The 20,674-nt window shown below is 37.2% G+C and overlaps 2 long non-coding RNA genes across 3 annotated transcripts in view; one reads left to right on the top strand and one right to left on the bottom strand.

Annotated features, from left to right (window-relative positions):
* The window catches only part of LOC126412561 (uncharacterized), a 570,924-nt gene that overhangs the window by 273,974 nt on the left and 276,276 nt on the right, over positions 1 to 20,674 (top strand). The gene's annotated exons all lie outside the window — the stretch shown is intronic.
* Positions 12,042 to 13,200, bottom strand: LOC126412557 (uncharacterized). Its single transcript, XR_007575305.1, has 3 exons — positions 13,105 to 13,200; positions 12,944 to 13,021; positions 12,042 to 12,663 (listed from the first exon to the last, which is right to left on the bottom strand). It is a non-coding gene; the product is annotated as an uncharacterized LOC126412557 (long non-coding RNA).

Raw genomic sequence — 20,674 nt, 5'->3', positions numbered from 1 at the left:
TTTCAATTTCGAGGAGTGTATATCATTATTATGTAAATGAATCCAGAAATAAATTTATTAATTAGTGTTAGATTGTGCTGTTAATAATATGAATTTGAAGTATGTCAGTAATTTTGTAATTTTGATTATTTTTAAAACCATGCATACTGAGTGTAACAAATTAATTTCTTTTTATACATTTTAGCCTTTAACATAACACATTGTATACAAAATCATATGAAGTTAATTTCAGTTAGACAGCTGATATAATGTTCACCTACACAAGAATCGATAATATACATGGTATCGGTTAGTTATGTAAAATAAAGGTAATGTTAGAGGAGGGTGGCCCATTACAGTGAGAAGATTAGGTTAAGTATTATGGAAAAAAATTGTCATTTACACACAAATTACCCCATTATACTAAAATTACCTCGACCAAATCTGTTTAACAGTGGGAATATAGGTAGAATCGAGACTTTGCAAAGGCTGGGTTTGAAACCTGGGGCCTTTTCACTATCGATACTGAAGGGCATTGATGATCAATGAATTACAGCAGCTGAGTTCTAAATGAAAAACAACTGAAGCATAAGTTTATCAATTGAGACTGTCTGAAAGAAAACAACTTGAGGAGGAAGAAGAAACTGTTGAATATGCATATGGTTAGCACTGAATCAACAGACACTAAATGTAACAAAATAAAAGCTATGTCCTGTTTTCAAATTACGTTTAATGGAAGTTTACTTTTTACATGTTATATTTATCATTTCTCTTAATGTGTACGAAATAGGAAGGTAAAATCTGGCATCTTGCTGTAAAGCCTTATGCTATAAGACTCTTTGGAGCCATTAAAAAAAATGTGACAAGTTTTGTGACATAAAATGTTGAAAAAATTATTTAAACTTTTATTTAGCAGATCTCAATAGCAATTAAAACCAAATGAAAAAACTTATCAAAAATCTTTTCCACTGATGTGTATTAAAAAATCATTTTGTAGATTACGTGTGCAGAACTTGGTGTTTTAGGGTGTGGTGGTCTACTCGAAATGGTATATTTAATAGGTACACATTATCATTAAATTTAACTTCTAGTATTCAAAGACCTTTAAGATGGAGACTTTTGAAAACTGTTTCATATCAAAATTGCCTAATGAGTTTTAATCAGATGATCAATGTGTTTTGAAGATACTCATCAATGGAGTTCAGAAATTAAGTACACATGTGGAACAGTATGAGAATAGGATGAATAGGAAGTTACAATAAGCATTGATTCTGATAATGGTAAATAAACAGTTGGTACAATTAATGGCAATGTGCAATGAATTGGAAAAGGAATATAATTTCCTAATAACAGCCATAGTGAATGCAGAAAGAGGGTTGTTGGAAACTCACTTAATAAACTCAGTACAGGTGGCACGATACTTGAAGTTAATTACACATGATACAAAAGACTAACAGTTTCTGACCAAACTCATTGTGGACCAGGGTTACCAGTTATCACTTATTACAAATTTCAGTGTACTCTAGCAACTGTTGCTTCAACAACAAAAGATAAAAATTTTAGGGTGAAGCATCAGATATGTAAACAGTATTTTCTGCTCATATCTACACATGATCATGAAAGATGTGAAGCACAAATTTTGCACCTGGTTAGAGAGGTGCTAAAAATTTCAATCTAAAGTATATTGTTTTGAACACAAGTATCTCGACACAGATACGAGACAATGAATGGTAATTCATAGCTCCCAAAGTGAGGGATTGACAGTTCCATCTAATGAGTTACCGCTGATTGATGTCATACTATGCGATACTGGCAAGTTGACATTTCTGGGAAAATGCAGGGCTTCTGGAGCTTAGAACATGTTATGATCAGAACACATGACACATGCCAGTATAAGCAGAGATAGCATCTGCTCTAAGCCCCAATTACATGATGTGCGTAACCTGTACACCTATGCTCCAGCGTCCCAAGCATGCATATCTGTAACTACACACTGGTTCACGTAGATCTATTACACCATAACCATGTGATATACCTGAAGCACATGTCCAGTACACAAACAGACACACAAACACAAACAGATCTGTCTAATCTCTTGTAAAGCTCTGGGACGATGGGTATGGCCTGTTTTGTGAAAATGCTGTCTATGACAGAAGATGGAATTAGCAAGTGTGACACAGTCATGAGGCAGGCTGTCTCACATTCTCGAAAGTAAGAATTAAATAAAATGTGTATGCATTTTGTGATCATACCAGCCTGGATCTTGAATAAAATCCCGATAAATGCCCTGTTCCATTGCAGGCTGGTTGTAACAATATGTATGTGGCTACTACGGAATCTTTTAAGAGTCTGGCTTTTAGCCACAGAATAGTGCAGCCCACCACTCCAAAAGTTGTTATGGATGTATGTTAAGCAATTTTAAACACTTTAAAGGACCAGTACTTAAAAGTGCACTTCTGTTATTTTTCCAATTTTGGACTATGTATATGTGCTGCTCAGTTTTATGCAGTCATCGTCTGTCACACTGGGCCAAACTGCATGGACTTTCTCCCCTATCACTGCCAGTTTCTCTTTTCTGGCATGCTGAAATAAAACAAGAGATGTAATAAAATCAAAGATGAGCCTTCATAAACTAAAGCATTAAGATTCAAATCAAAAATCACTGCATAACTTTATATGCACATTACTCAGAAAGAGACAATTGCTGACATACCTTATTCTGATTTAGCCGGTCATACGTACCCCCTTTCCTTGCTGTATGCCAGATTTAAGATACTTAATGCCTCTTTGCTCCATTTAATTTCTAGAATATGAAGCAATCAATAGAAAGAAATGCTTTCACAAACAGCTAGTATAAAAAAGTCTACTGCAAAAAAAGCTATTTTCCTGCAATTATGAAACCTACTTATTGGAAAAAAAATAAATTAAAAAAAATGCGCAAAATCTCCAAAATAAAAAAGTAAACATTAAGCACTAGCTACCTAACAATATGCAAACAACAAGCCGAAGGCACTGTGGTACATCTTTCATGTTGAGTTATTGCTGCCTACTGCGCATGCATGGATTGACGGCAGTTTAGAACTGTTGTTCTACCACCAGATGGCTGTTGCGCTAGACAGTGCCTTTCGCAGTGGATCGTCATGTAATACCCATTTTAAATATATAAATGGACAATGGATTAAGCTTGGATCCACTTTTTTGCAAGAACACAAATTATTGTTTTGTTTTATCACCAAATCAATGCACGCCCGCATACCAACTGAAGAAACAATCAAAGTAATTGAAAGACAACTACACTGGACAAATATAATACCAAAAACACATTCACAGGAAGTCTCTACTATTTTGAAGGTAATCACAGGTTAAAATTATTTCAGAGTTATAGACGAATTCTACATCCTACATGGGGTCACCGATTAATGGCCTACTGGCCAACATCTTCCTTAACCACCTTGAAAACAAAATCTTTGGAGAAATAATAAAAACAAAACAGTACAAAGTAATACACTGGTACAGTTATGCTGATGACATAATTTGCTCGACAGATGAAACACACGATTGGATGCTCAGAATACACAGAGTCATCAATACTGAAGAGACAGGTACATAGATTTACTTGACATCACAACAGAAACCAAAAAAAATATGAACTGGTTTTCAGTGTATAGAAAACCAACACCGAACAGTACAATTATCCGCAGCACAGCAAACCACCCAACAATCCACAAGCACGTCAGCCTCAGATACATCCTACATACAAAAATAAATACTTGTTCCACAGATCATGTATATGACATTTCATAACGATGTGAATCATGTCACTTTAACATAAGTTTTCTTTACACAATTATTTTTACTGCTTCGTATCTAAAAATTCATCTATTGAGTAAGAGTTGTCATTCAGAAATTTTTTTAAACTTGTTTTTAAATGTTGGATTGCTTATGTCAGACTTTTAATGCAATTTGACAAATGATCTAAGATTTTTGTGGCAGCATAGTTTACCCTTTTCTGTGCCAAAGTAAGATTTAACCCAGAATAGTGATGATCAACTTTCTTTTAGTGTTGTACCTATGCACTATACAGTAATTTTTGAATTGGGATGGGTTATTAATAACAAATTTCGTATGTAAATGTATGTATTGAGGAGGTACTGTGAATATCCTGAGTATCTTAAATAAATGACTGCAAGGTGATTTTGGGTGGGCTACAATGAGCTCTGCTGATCGCGAGAATACATGTATTGAACAGCAGTTGTCTAATTGCTTCCACATCACTGTAGACGATCCTGATTACTAGCGAGCTTTGTAAATCAAGAACTTAGAAAATTGGATTCAAATAAATCAGTCTGCATTTACGATGAGGAATTTACAGAAATGCGGCGTGATGGATCAAAATCATTAACTTTACCAACAGAAAGAAGATGGATAGCAGGTAGGTCACTAGCTTTAAATAAAGCTGAACTCTATTTCGGCATAGTTGAAAATCTGATGAACTTAATACAGCCCACAACACAAAATTTAACGTACGTAGTTAATCTAGCTTTGATAGTTCAAGTTGCAAAAACACAGGTGCATCATGAACTGCTGAAACAAATACTTAGGTATACTAAAATGTCAAAATTATGAAAAGCAAAGTTTGCTACTCACCATATAGCACAGATGTTGAGTAGAGGATACAAAGAACAAAAAGACTATCAAACAAGTAAGCTTTTGGTCTAAAAGGCCTTAATCAGAATTAGACAACACTCACATGCAAACACAACTCACACACACATGACTACAGTCTCTGACTGCTCAGGCCAGACTGTGAGCAGCAGTGCATGATGAGAGAAGCAATCTGGGTGGTAGTGGTAAAGAGGTGGCTGGGGTGAGGAAGGGGAGAGGTAGCAGGGCAGGAGTGGAGGATGGTAAAGTGCTGCTTATGGGAGCGTACATGGACAAGGTAGAGAGAGGGAAGGGCGGCTAGGTGAAGTCAGGAGGTTAGACAGAGGGTAGGGTTAACGAGAGAAGTTAGAAGATTGTCATTGCGTTGGTGGTACCACATGGTATCCCGCTTGTCACTATTGATGCCACATCCGTTTACACCAATATTCCTAATGCCATTTGCCTTGCCACTATTGAAGTCTACGTTTCGCAATGCCCAATGGATTTCACGCCTACAACCTACTTCCTAGTCACAATGACCAACTATATCCTCACCCACAATTACTTCCCCGTTGAAGGCATCGCCAGCAAATAAATACAGAGTATGGCAATGGGCACCCGCATGGCAGCATGCTATGTCAACATACTCATGAGCCATGTGGAGGAATCCTTTCTAACCACCTAGAATACGAAAAACCTTACCTGGTTCACATTCATTTATGACTTTTTTGTGATCTGGATCGTGTTGTGAGGGTGCTGTGCCCTATCCACATTCCTCCAGAACCTCAACACCTCATCTCGCACTCACTTCATCTGGTCCTCCTTAACCCAACAAGGTACCTTCCATGATATTGACCTCCACTCAAAGATGGCTATGTCTGTATGTCCATCCATATCAACTCTTCCAAGCACCAGAAATACCTCCACTTCAACAGCTACCACCCATTTCATACAGCCTAGTCACCCGTAGCTACTGCATCTGTAATGATGAGTAGTCCCACTTGAAATACACCACGGGTCTCGCTGATGTCTTCACAGACTGTAATTACATTCCCACCTTCGTACACAAATAGATCTCGCATGCCTTACCTCTCCACGTACCGAAGTCCCACCATCTTACCACAGAGGAGTATTCCACTTGTGACTCAGTACCACCCAGAACTGGAGCAACTGAATCACATGCTCTGCCACTTGTCATGCACTGAAATGAGGGTTGTCCTAACCACTATCCTTTCCACCCCTCCCACAGTGGTATTCTGCCATTTACCAAAACTACACAATATCCTCATCCACACATACACAACGCCTGCTCGCAACTTCTTGCCCCAGGGCACATATCCTGATAATACACCTAGATGCAATACCTGTCCCATACATCCTCCTGCCACCAACTACTCCAGACCGTTCACAAGCCTCACCTATCCCATCACAGGCAGAGCAACCTGTGAAACCAGTATGTTATCTATAAGCTAAGCTGCAACCACTGTTCTGTGTTCTATGTGGGCCTAGCATCCAACAATCTGTCCGTCTGAATGTGCATGGTCACCAACAAAACAGTGGCCAACACAGATGAGAACTCTCTCTGCAGTATATCCTATGTTCCTGTAACCCTTCTGACCTCAGCACATTGACGATGGCCTTTTTGGCTGAAAGCTTAAATGTTTGGCAGTCTTTTTGTCCTGCCTATCTGCAGCTCAACATCTGCACTGTATTGTGAGTAGCAACCTGTATTTTTTGGAATTTTGTCATTAATCCATTTCAGATTTTCCACTGTTTGGTATATTAAAATGACAATTACAGAAGGAATTAATGCTGAGGAAACCGATGAACGCAGTATTGAAGCTTACATTAATATCAATCATGCTGGGGAAAAGTAGACTAATGATGCTCTGCCTGAGTTTCAAAAAATAGTTCAAATGCCTCTGAGCACTATGCGACTTGACTACTGAGGTCATCAGTCGCCTCGAACTTAGAACTAATTAAACCTAACTAACCTAAGGACATCACACACATCCATGCCTAAGGCAGGATTCGAACCTGCGACCGTAGCGGTCGCTCGGCTCCAGACTGTAGCACCTAGAACTGCACAGCCACTCGGGACGGCTGAGTTTCAAGGTGATGCAGTTGTGTGAAAGAGTAAACTATGGTAGTGTGTCATTCTTCTGCCAACTGGGGCTCAATATATAGATGCATGTGATGCTTTCAAATCATTTTTGTGGTTACATTGGCTTCTGAGAGAACTTAGAGCTGTTGATGGGTCTTCTGTTCTTAACTTACAATTAGTTGTACAAAATACACACCATAAACTTTCAGATTTATAATGTAATAGTAAGACAGAGCTTTCAAAACGAAATTTGCAATTGTAAAAGTTTTCCAGGGGCAAATCTGGTTTTAGAGTTGCTGACAATTTCAAAGGTAGCAAAAGTAGGCAATGGTTGACTAAAACAGGTGAAAGAAATGCAAGACAAATGGGTAGCTTTTAAAGATGAAACAGTGAGATAACAGAGAATCAAATAAGCAAAAAGACAAAGTTCAATAGAAATCCATGGGTAACACATTAGTTACTGAAGATAAGTAACACAAGAAGAAAATGTAAAAATGCAACAAATGAATCAGATAAAAAGAATTACTAGATGAGAAATGCAACGTTATGGAAGCATGCATGACTATAGGAAACACAGACACTGCCTACAGGAAACGTAAAGAGATCTTCATAGAAAAGGGAATAAAAGGAGTGGCTGGAGCTTCAGTAATGTTTTGTCAATGACATTCAAAACACCTTCATGGTACTTGAATACCTTCCTTTTCCAGCCTCACCAGTCAAATTCTTGGAGTAATGATTTTTGTACCTTATAAAGCAACGTACCCATTTCTGCAGACCTTGATCCACGTGCACACTATATGATCACAAGTTACTTTCTGAATGGAAATCTTTAACCTAAAACTCAGCTGTTAATGCTTCTAACCTCAAAATTCAACTGACAGTGCTCTAAACTCATTTGTCGACACTTTAACATCAACTTGCAACTGTATTTTCTAGCATGCTTAAAATTTTTCTTTTTAACACTTAACTGTACTAAATACAGTTGAGAAGAAGATTTGCCAACAACAGTTTACTGAAACTGGGCCCGTAACTTGTTAAGCCGAATAGTTTCCACACTAACAGTAGTTTTACACAGAATATTTACTCTCAATCATAAACAGTACCAGAAAAAACTGAAAATTACACAGAGAGATGCTTTTCTCATCAGTAACTGCTATTGACCTTCCTCATTAAACAATCAAATACAAATATATTTATGACAGTAACAATTATGAGGTAACTTCTTCATGTGTAATAACACTTTTCTGCAGACAAAAAAGACTTGCATTTATTGTTCACTATTATTTTAGTGCTACAATTTTGTTCATGTGTTGGACTGTATTGATAATTTAATTTTTTAATGGTGTGTGTTGTGTCATGAAGATGTATAGTACCAGTATTCAAAAACTTACAAGTTCAGTTACAATAGTGTGGTAGAAAGAAAGAAAAACACACCACTGGTAAGTTATAATAGTTCCCTTGGCATGTGAATATTCCCATGACATGGTACTGAATTCTTAAAAAAATACATATTTTTATATTGTTATTCTGTTGGTAAAATTTGTCAGTATGTTATAATTACGGACTAATATCCATAACAATTATTTGCTGCAGAAGTTTTCAACACATTCTGAGTCTGAATATAATAAATTTCTTTAAAACAGAAAGCTTGTAACCACAAATCAGTACATATTTAGAAAGCATGACTCAAGCCAAACCCAGCTCACCTTTTTTTAACAACATCCTATAAACCATCGGTGGAGGACAACAGGCAGATTCCATATTCCTAACTTTCCAGAAAGTGTCCACTGCACACTGTTGACAAAGGTCAGAGCATGTGGACAAGGTTCCTAGACATGTAAGTGGTTTGAAGACTTCTTAGATAATAGATGCCAGAGTGTTGTCATTGACAGTGGGTGTTCATCAGAGACAAGTGTATTACCATGAGTGCCACACGGAAGTGTGATAGGACCACTGTTACTCTATATTCACATAAATGATCTGACTGTCAGGCTGCACAGCAATTTATTGCCGTCACCTGATGATGTCTTGCTGTATGGAAAGTGTTGTCGTTGAGTGACTGTAGGAGCGGACAATGTGACCTGGACAGAATTTCTAGGTGGTGTGATGAACTGCAACTTGCTATAAGGGCAGAAAAATGTAGATTAATACAGGTGACTAGGAAAAGCAATACTGCAACATTCAAATACACCATTAGTAGTGTGCTGCTTGACATAATCACATCACTCAAATATCTAGGCATAACATTGCAAAGTGATATGAAATGGAATGGGCGTACCAGACTGGCAGCAGGGAAGGCAAATGCTCAGCATTGTTCTATTGGAAAAAATTTGGGAAAGTGCAGCTCACCTATAAAGTAGGGAATATGAAAGTATTTTTGAGATTGATAGTATTATATCTTAACAATGTTCCAACATTACGTAGAAAGTCTTTGGTGTTATTCCAGTTTTTCTGTTTCTGTCGAAAAAAAGGATCTTGCATCAAATTTCTTGTTTGAGTTATTTTCATGTTTTTAATGAATAAAATACCAATTTTACAGGTTTATTCAAAAAGATGGAAGAGATTTAAAACTACAAAATATAGGAAAATGATTCCAACATTACTGGAAAGAGAAATTCAAATTTTTATGTATTCATTGTGAGCACCATGTGTTACACAACAAATATTGAAATTGTGGCCCACTGCCTGCCACACACAAAGCAACTCGTCTCTTGTTATCAAATTCACAGCTTCAACAATGCGACTTTAAGGGTGTCAGACAAAAGGGGATGGGGATAAAAAAGTGGTCTTTTACATAACCTCAGACATAGAAGTCAGATCTGGAGACCTGGGAGGTCACTGGTGATGAAGTTCATCTTCTGCTCCTCTTCTTCCAGTCCAACACCTGGAATGGTGTCATTAAGGTAACATTGAATGTACTTACAAGGGAACCTCCCCATCGCACCCCCTCAGATTTAATTCTAAGTTGACACAGTGGATAGGCCTTGAAAAACTGAACACACATCAATTGAGTAAAGAGGAAGAAGTTGTGTGGAACTATGAAAAAATAAGCAAAATATACAAACTGAGTAGTCCATGCGCAAGATAGGCAACATCAAGGATAATGTAAGCATAGGTGCGCCGTGGTGTCGTGAGCACCTGCGGAACGAGAGGTCCTTGGTTCAAGTCTCCCCTCGAGTGATACGTTTACTTTCTTTATTTTCGTAAAGTTATTATCTGTCCATTCGTTCATTGATGTCTCTGTTCACTGTAATAAGTTTAGTGTCTGTGTTTTGCGACCGCACCGCAAAACAGTGCGATTAGTCGACGAAAGGACGTGCCTCTTCAATGGGGACCGAAAACATTTGATCGCAAGGTCATAGGTCAACCGATTCCTCCACAGGAAAACACATCTGATATATTCTATACGACACTGGTCACGGCATGTGTGTCAAATGACAGGAATATGTTGTGGACCCACCTAACTTGTACACTTGGCGAATGGGTAAAAAGATTCTTCTACCTTTCCCGATTTAGGTTTCCTTGTGGATGTGATAATCACTCCCAAAAAGTGATGAAAACATAAGAGTTTGTGACATAAACTGAAAACAAAAAATTAAACTTTTCGCTCGAGGGAAGACTTGAACTAAGGACCTCTCGTACCGCATCTGCTCACGCTAGCCACAGGACCACGATGCTCCTGAGCTCACCCTGTCCTTGTTTTTGCTTATGTTGCGCATGGACTACTAAGTTAGTATATTTTGCTTACTTTTTCTAAGTTCCACACAACTTCTTCCTGTTTTCTCGATTGATCTGTGTTCAGTTTTTCAAGGTCTATCCACTGTGCCAACTTAGAATTAAATCTGAGGGGGGTGCGATGGTGAGGTTCCCTTGTTAGATAAATGAGCCGGGGTACCATCTTGCATGAAGATGAAGTCATTTGAATCACCTTCATGTTGAGGATATAAACAGTTTTGAAGCAAGTCTAGTTCTAGAATTCAAAATTTAAACTGTTGTATGTCCAGAAACGTTGGAATGATGGTGCTACCGTTTGTAATTAGGAAGATATAAGTGTCTGAAATCTGTTTCTTGATTTTGAATAGCCCTGTATTTTAATCAGCTGATGATGATTTAACACCCATGATTGTTCCCACTGCCAATTAGCAAATGGTTCAAATGGCTCTGAGCACTATGGGACTTAACTTCTGAGGTCATCAGTCCCCTAGAACTTAGAACTACCTAAACCTAACCCAACCATAGCGATTGCGCGGTTCCAGACTGTAGCGCCTAGAACCGCTTGGCCACCCCGGCCGGCGCCAATTAACACTTAACATAGAAGTTACCTGGTAATACCGATGAAATAATGTCTCCACTCCTTGTAACAGTGGCCATGAAATGTGACTTGGAACAGTGTATATTAATGTGATAAAATTAACAACATTCAAATATTTAATACTACTAAAGCTATGGGGCTTTCAACCCATAGTAGGAATGCTTAGTACCGTACTGCACTTAACTCAGCAACCGTGACGTTGCATATGCATGTTGCCTAATGCAGGGGCATTAGAGCAGAGAGATGATTTGTCAGTAGAAACCCAACACAGCGTCTTACCATGATCAACAGCAGCAAAACAAACACACAAAAACACACACACACACACACACACACACACACACACACACACACACACACCGTCTATCAGTAATTATTTCTCATGAATTATCTTCAATGCTATACTCTTTTTTTGTGCAAAACAATGCCATAAGACAGGATGGACAGCCATAAAGAAATAATGAGAGGGAGTAAGGATTACATGTTTGACTGACAAGGGCTTACCTCGACTGATGCAACTGAAAAGCGACTTTCATGCGGGCAGTTGCAGGACTCAAACCTGTAAAGAACCAACAAGCTAAAAGTGTGCTCCAAGACAGAACTCAGTGTAATTCTCAAGGAAACTTATTGCCAATGAGAGCCTGTCTCATACTGATTGTGCTTGAGTAAATGATTGCACATATGCTTCTGCTGTCTCCCCAAGACAGCTCTTAGATACAAAGTACACTTAATGCGATATTTCATGTCTTAATATTGGATTCTGTGACACCTCCCATCTCCTTGTAAAAATATTATAGACACTGACCTCAGAGACAATAAAATTTTTCTTGTCAGCTCATCAGTAGTGCCAATGGATTATTATGTCCATTTATTTACATTCACTTTACAATTTCATGTGACTACAACTCACAAAGTTAAGGCTGGTATCTTTCTTCATTGTCAACAGAAATATACAACATAACACTCATTTTACATTTTTACCTCTGACCACATCACACAAAATTGTGAGTGTTATCATTCTTTATTTTCAACAGTTATACATATTTTCACAAAACATGTCAATATTTTACCACTACATTGTATCATTTTGGGCATTATTGTGTGAAATCTGGTTTTGGAGAAAGGGATTCAGTTTTCTCAGTTCTCCTGACCCAACAGTCTATACTTGCTATTCGACACATTTTCTTACCACTATTTCGACACCATTTACAATAAATATATATGCAATACAAGATTATTAATACACATAAAATAGTGGATCCTGAGTATCCCCTGTGGAATACTTGCCCATAGACCATAGGCCTCATTTGTTGATAATTTCCTCTTGCAGTTCATCAGTTATATGCCCAGCAACTTTAAGAGTTGGCCAACTGGAGAACTATGTCGTAAAGGTAGTATTACAGGTATTCCTGAGAGTTTCATCTTCTCATCTTCTATAATACAACAGTCTATTTACATCATAGGCCTATTTGAGTTTGGACTCAGTTCCAGAGCTTGCAGAAAAATGTTAATGAATTAAAGATGAGTCCACGTTTTTGTAAGTACACAAATTATTGTTTTAATTCATCACCCAAACGTGGTTCACCACAGTTGTAGCATCCTCAGTGGGTATCTTATTATTTTCCTGAAAATACATACATACAAGTTCTTTTTAGGTTATGGAATATGATGCATCACATTATGCTGTCATTTAAATCATATGTGCACTTTAGATTTTATTTTACACTGAGTGTGTCATGTGCCTGCACAGCAAAATAAGCCACATTGCCACAAGTCTAAATCAGAACACAAGACATCTGCATACATGAGGCATGTTAGAAAACCGTCTGCATTAATTTTATCGTCCAATCCTTAATTTGTATATTTTGCTGAAATTAATGGCATATGTTCGTTTCCGTCCTTACCGTTGTCGTGTTTTCCAAGTTCTTAGCTGACAAGTTTGTTTTATATATCAAACGCGATTTCGTGTAATTGATCTGGACCTGTGGACACCGAGAACGATTTTGTGAAGCTTTGGTTTGTATATTCATGGACTCTGTTTTGCATTTTGATAGTATTTACTCACGTTTTCTCCCGTTCGTTTGCAAATACTACGTCCTCTTACCTCGCAGTAGCTTGGACACACCCATTTCCCTGCACAAAGTTACGTCTCTGATGCGCTTCCGAACAGGCGTCTAAAGCTAGCGAAATGAGGGATGCTCAACTACCGGACCTACCGATAGATGGCTGTAGCGCGTGCCGGCAAGAGAACGTTGAGTGTCAGTCCGCCATATCTGAATTCGGCAAAAAACAAAGTATCAAAACACGGATGAAAATGTTTTTCGTTCTGCGCCCTCATAAGTATTTTATATTGGATGTTCTAGATATCTACACATCAACATAATGAAGTGTTTCTAATCTAGCGAGAAAAAACGGTGACAGTTCTGCTATGAAATTCCTAAATTCGAGTGTGTTTTGAAAGTTTGACAAGCTGATCTATAAATTGTTTACTATTTTATGAGTGCTTTACTTATTTGCCCGTTTTAAAACACTATTTAAGATTCAATGGAGGTCAACAAATTACCTTACTTGCCGAAGCTGGTATAATTCGGAAAATCAAGTGTGGACAACAGTGAAGACGTCTCTTGAAAAAAAGTTGACATCGTTTGCTTAGGGGTATCTTTACTGACAACAGAAATTACAACTGAACTATTAAAGTATTACTTACGTATAAACGGAAAAAATCGTTATTTTTTCTTTATCTGAAGTGCTGCATTACCGATCTGCATATATGCTGACACTGTAATTGCAACATGCACTTACGAATTTGGCTCTCTGTTTGATCAGTAATTTAAATGCCATGATTTTATTAACGCCTGTACATGACACGGTGTATTTAAACTGAGTGATATGGTAGAAGCACCAGTTTTTAACAGTGCTTCAGTCTTTGATATGAGACAAGAAATACATTTAAATGAGACAAACACAAAGCCCAATGTTAAGGCTCCTCGTAAATGCATGACTTGTATCATTTGGAAGTTAAGTCTAGTAATAATATTATATTGGACTGATCCATGATGATCTAGGAAGTGAAGGAACTTGTTGAAAATAACCTCGATCACAGCTGTTAATTTTAAGGTTGGGGTGTCTTAAAACTGTAATTTTCCAGTCTGACACCCAAACAATTTTAAAATTGAATTCAAAACATGTCAGTGAGCAAAATTAATTACACTTTGAATTACAACCATAGAATTCTATTTCTGTGAATCTTGGTTCCAGTCTTTGACATGGTGTCAACCACTGGAATGACTAGTTGTCAGTATACGGCCCAAGCCAAAAACAAACCTGAAAGTGAAAGCTACAGAAGCTGGCCAGACAGGCACCCCAATGGCTGCTACAATCTGTGTGAGACAAGGGTGACATTATATTGCAAATTTAGTGTAAAAAGTTCCATATTGTCTGAATTTGTTCTATACTGACAGGACATTCTAGTCCAGTCGATTTTCGTACCTGCAAAAGTACACTAGCCACTACCAGTGGCACAAAGGTAGTGCCACATTACAAACAACAGAAGTATTGGTGGACAATGTACAGTAAATAATATGTAATAACCTGAGAAATTCAAAATTGGTTTGAAGAAATAGAACAGTATTTGGATAGAGAGTAACATTTTGAAAATAACAAATGATGCAAGTAGAGTTTTCAGTTTTTATGAAGCTCGCTTACATTTCCCCCCCCCCCCCCCTCCCCTCACCCTTTTCGATTATCAAGGGAAAAATGTGATAACATAAAAGTGCAAGAAAGTTGTGTACAATGTTGGAAATGATGAAAAAGAAAATCTCACTATGCTTCCTCCTCCCTGTGAAGAGTATTCCTGTAATAATAGCTAATATCATACCAAGAACATGAGGGTGTCACAGTGGAGATTTGTTTTCTGGTACAGACATCTGATACAACTATTCCACAGCAAAACATACTTTCAATAGGTGTGGTACCAGTGCACTCCCATAGGATAACAGTATGTCCTCCAGGAATCACATTGGGTACACCACATACAGTATAAACTGTACAGCAACTACAATGCTTTGTGAGCAAGTAATAACAGTCAGTATCTTTAATTTTAACATAACTCTTGACTCCCATAATTATCTGCTTATACATGTGCTTGTACTACAGGTTATTGGTAAAGCAAATACTAATGGAATAGGTCTTCACTCTTTTAATACTTAGCAGAAATTCTGAAAAAAGTAAATTGTTTTATTACTGTATCACCTCTATGGTGAATTAAGAGGTACTGACTGGTTTCTTTGAACATTTAATAGAAGGCTTCTTTTTTACCTGCTATTGATAAAGAACCATTCCAAGTTCTGTACAGAACAATCTCTCTCATTTTTCATGAGGTTTGTTATTCTGTACACTAGTATTTCTTCTTCTAAATGGTAAATAATGCATTCAGACAGTGCTGGTATTAAAGGTAATTCATGAAATAAACTATATTTAAACCAGAAAATTAAAGGTTCCACATGGCACATGAAAAGTACCTTGCTACACACATGTATGCACAGATTCCAAAATGTCTGTGAAATTGAGTTACAAACTTTTTTAAATAGAAATATGAAGATCACAATACTTTGCGTCTGCAATAACTCAAACGTAAAATACTTTAGTTCCCTATGGGAAACTTTGTTCTTTATGTGACTCGTGCAACTGCTATCACTCTTAATGGAAACCAAATGGCTTATGTTAAAGTTAACTAGCAAAAAGTGTAACCATTGTTACATAATTTCTGTGAAGTAAGATTCCTTAATGTTATTTCCTTCCTTTGTCATCATAACTTGATAATTTCAGTTCCGTATGGGACATATGAATTAACAAAATGAAATGCTTTTATTACTATGACCAAACAAAATCTTTTTAACATGTAGTACACAGTTCAAATCAGCAAAAAGTGTAACCGTATAATTAAGGTAAATGTTGATGAAAATTAGGCATGTAACATGAATACTGAAATTTCCTAGATTTCCAGGTGTACCTGTAATCACTGTATTACGTACTTTGTAGTGCTAGAAACATAATTCTATATGATTATTTGCATTCCCCCCCCCCCCCTCGACACAGGAAAATATAATAGAAAGACATCCTAGCAAAATAAAGACAGGTTTTGCCTGACTCAGGCCCCCTTATTCTAGAATGGTTATAAAGTAATAAGAATGCTTATGACCAACTGGAACATTGTGTTCATTATAGGAAGTATTAAAACAAGAATTAACAGAGTAGCAATTTTATTGCTCTTATGTTGCAGAGTATCCACAAACATTACTGTTTGAAACAAAGGGCCACAGCATACTCCATTAGATCACACCCATCCTGTGATTAAACTGTTTTCTTTAAGTGAAAAATTCAAGTTAACGTAATTATTGAGGGAAATATTTTCTCACACTGAAAGCCATCTGTCAAATAAGTCTCAGAACATTTTTTTTTTCATTAATTTCACACAAATCACCCGTTTTTAATGCAAGTGCATATTTTGTAACACCAAACATCTTAAAATAAGCTTATATAATAAACAATTATAATTTTTTTACAATATCTACACAGGACGTAAAGACTTAGTTTTACTTCAATGTGATTCATATTTTGAAGTTCATCATTACACAACAACAACTCTATGGACAAAATAGTTTTAACAAATCTGTCAAAATGTCACACCCATCTGCATAGAATGTCCCGTTACATAATTTTTCCAATTTGAGCACTATACATGATTAAACAATACGAGTTTATTTAACTTCTGCCTTATACTTGATTTGTTGTTTAAAATTTTCTCAGCAGGCTTTTTTTCCACATGTTTTTAAGCGTATTCAGGAGTATAGGGATGCAATCTTACAAACAAGTTGAGTCTGATGTAAGTACTCAATCCTAATTTCATAATGGTAATCATGACCAAGAGCAGGAAATGGGTAATCTACAAATTTATTTTTAACACAATGCAAAATCTTGGCCTGTATATATTTCTGTCGCATATCTCCAGCAATCACAAACATCTGAAACAGTTTCTGAGTATTCTACAACAGAGTACACGCAGTCACTTGTTTTAACCAGTTTTCCCTGGTTAACAAAATTTACAAATGCATTTTTATTGGCCATATTGGGAAAAGCATAGAGAGAATCACATTCTAATGCAGATTTAACTACTGGTGGCTTCAGTATGTGAAGACAGTCTTTGCATGTGATCTGCCTTGAAAGGCGCAATGACACATACCCTGCAATATAATAGAGTATGTTTTACTTGTGAAATGAGAACTTAATCTTATCAAGAAGTGCACACCACTCCTCTACTTCATTTTCTGCAGCACTTTCATCACTTTCTACTACATGCTTTCTTGCATGAAAATCATAAACAGGTGGCAAACAACACACATTAAAATTTGAGCAATTCCCATTCATTGCAGTGATATTGTTACCCAAGAGCAACTTTCTCATGGCACATTTGAACTGGTATGCATTTGGATTGTTGTTCCAACCACATCTGGACCGAATGCAGGGGAAAAAAAGCTCTATGTGGTCTTGTGACAGTTTATATGTTAGCAAATACTTCAAAGGAGATTCAACACGAAGCATACTTGTCAGAGCTATGTGCCTTACTGATTGCATATTGAAAATTATCCCAAAAGCAAAAGTATTTCTTGCATGGAGCAGCAATGGAACACCAAAGATTTTTAAGCTTTTGATATAATTTTCAGTGTGTCTGAAAATGCCAACGTGTTGACTGGGTGTTGTGTGATGTCCTTAGGTTAGTTAGGTTTAAGTAGTTCTAGGGGACTGATGACCATAGATGTTAAGTCCCATAGTGCTCAGAGCCATTTGAACCAGTTTTTTTATTTTATTTTAAATACCAAGCCAATAAGATTTGTTGTCAAGTCTCAGGGGGCTCTTATACCCTTTACCTAATGGATTTCTGAAGTTCAGAATATCAAAAATCCTATCAATATTATACAAAAATTCTACTGTTGCTTCACTTCCTTTAATATTTGGATCACCAGCCCTCCTCAAAAACACTATACTATCTGCCACACTAGAACTCAAAGTCTGTGGAGCTAATGAAACATTCATTTTTCTATTTACATAACTTATATGTTGTCCTGATAGTTTGTTGGCAAATGTCATACCTTCTTCTTGTTGTACCTTGTTCAATTGCTCAATGAAATGCCATCTAATAATGCCAGTTGGAGACTCAATAGCAGATACTTCTGCTAGAGCATTTCTGGCAAACTTAGTCACATGACATGTCCAAGATACAATAAACATTGTAGCTTTTAAAATCACCCTTGGAAAAATTTAAAGTACAGCCAAGTGTACGTAAAGTGCTTATATTTACCTTGCAGCCATCACATGTAACACACCAAACCCTAATGCCAGAACTACGCAGCCTCTCTAAAGCGGATATTATCAGTGTGGCCTGATTATTTGCCTGTACATCGTTGATAAAGAAATATGCAATCGGGTATATAAATTTGCCTTTAATAGAGACAAGCATGAAAACCAGAGCCTCATATGCCTCTATTACTTCTTTTGACTGAGGCACTTCCCCACCAAACTCTGAAAAACCTGTGTATTGCTTAGTTCCTTGGTCCCAAACTACTTGCTTCCTAATTGCCACACTGTCTACAATTAGACATGAATCGCTGAACTGTTCCCTTACAATTGGGTTCGAATCAACGTACTTAAAAACATCTTTTAAGAAGCCAGTTTCACAGTCGACACTTGCCACCCATTTGGAAATCAATGATTTACGGGTCAGAGGCATTAATTTTTGCAGGTATTCATATGCTGCTGGTGAATAAAAGTACACAGCCATCGCAAACATTCTCACATTTGTTGTGTATCTATTACCCTTTGACGAGAGAGAGTTATCCACTAAATTGCACACTAATTCCACTTGTGTTCCTTTCTGATGATTGAGGAAGTTATGTAACTTCTCAGGAAGATGCCCCTTCTCCTTCAATGAACTTATGATGTTATCCATGGAAAACACTTTCTTCTCTCTTCTTCGAAGTTTTTCTCGGACACACTTCAGTTTACGTTTTAATTCGTGAACAATGTCTGAGAAAAAATTGCAAGTTTCGGTCGCCATGTCTTCCATTTCTACTGTATACCACAATCAATTACTTGAGAACCAACTGCACTATGAAATAAAGAAATAATTTCGTTATATATGATTGAAATAACTCAAGGCTTGATGAAAAAATATTATAAGAAAACTTTGGGGGTGTGAAAACATCCTTATACTAACGTTTTCGACACAATTCGCAGCTTCTGCATTGGATAAATGGGACATGCTTTCCACGGAAGAATTCTCATTGACAACATTCTCCACGCAATCACTAGCTTCTGCAGAGGGCAAATCAAGCACGGATTCCAGGACAGAACGCTAAAAACAAAAATATGGAACTGTATTACAACATTGCTTAGACCTATGTAGCCCATTTGTGTCCGTACGAAATAAATTCACAAAAGTCAAAAGCACACACATAGCAAGGAAATTAATAAGCTACCTCAAATGGAGAAGCATCGTTGTCACTCAAAATCCTAACATGTCGTCGTGGCTGTTTAATTGGCGGCATCAAATGTGTCGGAAAGCCAAAAACTGACGTCTGAGACGTTTCTTCCACGTTCCAGGGCTCACTACGTAATCATCTTGTCGGAAAAGGTTTCCGCAAAGAAAACTTCAAGACGTAGGTTTAAAATCTTTCCGCGTCACGGAAGTAATCCACTTCTTCAGCAGCTCTGGGTGCTTTAGAGGAAACCTGTTCAAAAACATCGAATTAGCAAACGCACTAAGTCTGTATTGTTGTCGTACTGTATCGGTAGTCCTATTACCTGTGAAATGGTAAGTCACTTTCCTTACTCCATCGCTTGGTACAATTGAAAGCAGAACAAGAAATCACCATTTCGATAATCCGTAATTCCTTATACACCGTACAGACCGAGAGAAACTTCTTGGCAAATTCAAATATGGCGGGCAATACAGACGATAGTGATCAGCTGGTAGAGCCATCTATCGGTAGGTCCGGTAGTTGAGCATCCCTCATTTCGCTAGCTTTAGACGCCTGTCGCTTCCGAGTGTTCCGACTGTCGTATCTCGTTTCATTAATGTATTGTTTCTCTTTGACGCCGCGAACTTTGAAATGTCGTCCTTCAGTACACGCAGCTGGTCTCACAGACCCTTGCAGTTTCTATCTTTCTGAATTTGCATTTAGTTGTATGTTATGGAGGAAAGCGTTATTAAATGAAGTAATGTAATTAAAAATCAGTTCAGTAAATATATTTAAAGGATAAATTTAATATTTTGGTCAAAAATATTTATACAAATGGAGATACATAAAATTTAGCTGTTATCAAAATAATGGATGTAATCAGTCAAATATTTTGTCGATACAGTCTTGGCACACAGTAACAGAATGTTCAAGTCAAATGTATTCCTTGCAGGTCTTACAAATATATCTTGTTTTTCTGTTTTTGCTTCTGCAGTCCACACACCGTCCTCGTGAAGTCGCAGTTGATTCCACTTCACAAATTTTCGCACTGCAAAGCTCTCCAATTCTTTAAGTTATCTTCCTTGGCAATGTTTATGGCATTACTCTTCGCTGAAGATG

This window comes from Schistocerca serialis, chromosome 7 (genome assembly GCF_023864345.2).
Source record: "Schistocerca serialis cubense isolate TAMUIC-IGC-003099 chromosome 7, iqSchSeri2.2, whole genome shotgun sequence".
Classification (NCBI taxonomy): Eukaryota; Metazoa; Arthropoda; class Insecta; order Orthoptera; family Acrididae; genus Schistocerca; species Schistocerca serialis.
This window is presented reverse-complemented; position numbering and strand designations above follow the sequence as displayed.